Below are 2,487 nucleotides of genomic sequence, written 5' to 3'. Positions count from 1 at the left end.
CTTATTTCTTTGTTGCTTTGTATGTCCCTCCCTGAGGGTATAACCCCTGCTTTCACTGTATTTGATGTTGGTATAATTTATGGAGGGGAAGTCCCTTCAAAGGACCTGCAAGTTTAGCTATGGACAAAGTGATAGAGTGGTATTTCAAAATACATTGGGAAAATAAAGGGAATAGAATAACCCATCAACTATATTTAAAGTTATGCATATGGGAGACTCTCCCTACCTGATTTCAAAACTTATTTTTACCATTATGGCCATCAGGAGAGTGTTGTGCTGACATAAGACAAGAAATGGGCTTTTAAACCTAAATGTATGATACAAAAATAGGTAACTGAGAAATACAGAAAAGTGGAACAAAGTGCTTATATGATTTAGCAGATAATTCTGGTTTGTGCTCAGCAGATGTGAATCCTGAGAAAAATGTGCACAGTAAAGGTCATGTTGATAAAGTTTCAAGTTCAAATGATGATACCATTTGTATATTGGGTGAGAGATACCACTTGTTACACTGTATCTAATTGTTTACTACATAGTGTCCTGGTTCTAATTCTGCAGGGAGTTTCATTTCTAAAGTGATGGACTAGATTATTTGGTGAAGCATATTTCAAGTTATTAAAGATTTTGAGACACATAATGCCTATTCATGGCATGTTTTCATCCAGTTTACAATGAGAATGCTGAGGAAAAAATTGCAAGGTGAAAAGATTTTGAAAGTTTGTAGCTTGGATATGAAAAGAGGTCATGGAACAGTAACACCAAGGAGTGTGCCAAGGAAGATTCAGTTGCTAAGATTAGCTTTGCTTAAAAAATAATAAGAGGAAGTCATGTATTTGTATCAGAACATATGAAAGATGTCACAAAGGCATCTCTGAATTCTGAAGGTCATCCCAATCAAAAGAACCCAAAATACAGTAATAAAAATTTATTTCAATGATGTTTCAGAAAAGACACACAGTTGGCCAACTCAGTCAAGTCCAATTAATATGGCTGTGTTCAAGCGAGCAGAGCTATAGCTAGTTTTGTCAAACAAATATTAGTGCTATCCATATGATGATGGTTCTGCAGGCATGTAGAATATAATAATTATGGGATCATGACAGCTTCCATCAAGGATATTTTAATTGTAAAGATTTTGTACCCAGGGGTTACAGTTACATGAGTAAGGTAAACAGTACATTTCCTATCGAACATTTTTGACCCCTACTTTGTTCTTCTCCTACTATCCCTTCCCATCCTACCTCCCCAACTTGTCCCTCCTCCTCTCCCTCAAAGGTAGAAAGTTCCTTTTCAACATAGAGTTTTGTATGTCTCCTTGTTACAATGGGTCAACCTGTATCTTTGTTTCAGCATTTTGTAATTTCCCTTCCCCTCCCCAAATTAGAAAAAATGTGTATACAAGATGCAGGGCACCGGAATCACAGTGACAACAGGGGTTATACCCTCGGGAAGAACATATTACAGAAACAAAAAAAATCATAGTACATTTAAAAAAACAACAACAAAGAAAAAAAACCTCTTGTGTCCCTATCTTGGGTTTCCTTTTGTTTAGCATCATCTTATATGATCATATGTACATAGCTTTTGATATTATCCTAGACGTAAACTAGTTATCGCAAATAGGGGAAACCATGGGGCATATGATTCTTTGGGTCTGGCTTAGTTCACTTAATATAATTTTTTCCAAGTCTTTCCATTTCCTAACAAATGGGGCAGTGTCATTCTTTCTAATGGAGGTATAGAACTCATATCTATATCTATATCTATCTATATATATATAGAAACACATCACATCACATTTTCTCAATCCATTCATCTACTGAGCGGCATCTGGGTTGGTTCCATATCTTAGCTATGGTGAATAATGCTGCAATAAACATAGTTGTCCTGGCAGCTTTAGTATGGCCTTGTTTGTGATTGACTGGGTAAATGCTCCAAACTGGGATTGCTGGGAGCTCTATGTGTTGTCTTTTGAGGAACCTCCAAACTGCTTTGCAAAGTGGTTGAAAAAGTTTACACTCCCACCAACAATTCAGTAGAGTTCTTTTTGGCTACATCCCCTCCAGTATCTATTGTTATTAGATTTCTTGATTACAGCCATTCTAACTGGGGTGAGTTGGAATCTCAATGCTGTTTTTATTTCCATTTCTTTTATGACTAGAGAAGTTGAGCATTTCTTCATGTGTCTATTGGCCATTCTTATTTCCTCTTCAGAAAATTCTTTAGAACACTGATTAATTGGATTATTTCTTTGAGAATTTGTTGTTGGGTGATTTAAACTTTTGAGTTCTAAGTATATTTTAGATATGACACAATTTCTTTTTTTTTAATTTTATTTGTGAACATACTGTACAGAGGAGTTACAATTACATGGGCAGGATAATGCGTATATTTCTTACCAAGCATTGCAGCCTCCTCCTTTGTTTACCCTTCACATCCCTTCCCAGCCTCCCCCCTCCCCCCCAATCCCAATCCTTCTCCTTCCCC

The sequence above is a fragment of the Dipodomys ordii genome, unplaced genomic scaffold (genome assembly GCF_000151885.1).
Source record: "Dipodomys ordii isolate 6190 unplaced genomic scaffold, Dord_2.0 Scaffold334, whole genome shotgun sequence".
Taxonomy (NCBI): Eukaryota; Metazoa; Chordata; class Mammalia; order Rodentia; family Heteromyidae; genus Dipodomys; species Dipodomys ordii.
The sequence above is the reverse complement of the archived record's forward strand: the minus strand, read 5'-3'. Positions refer to the sequence as shown.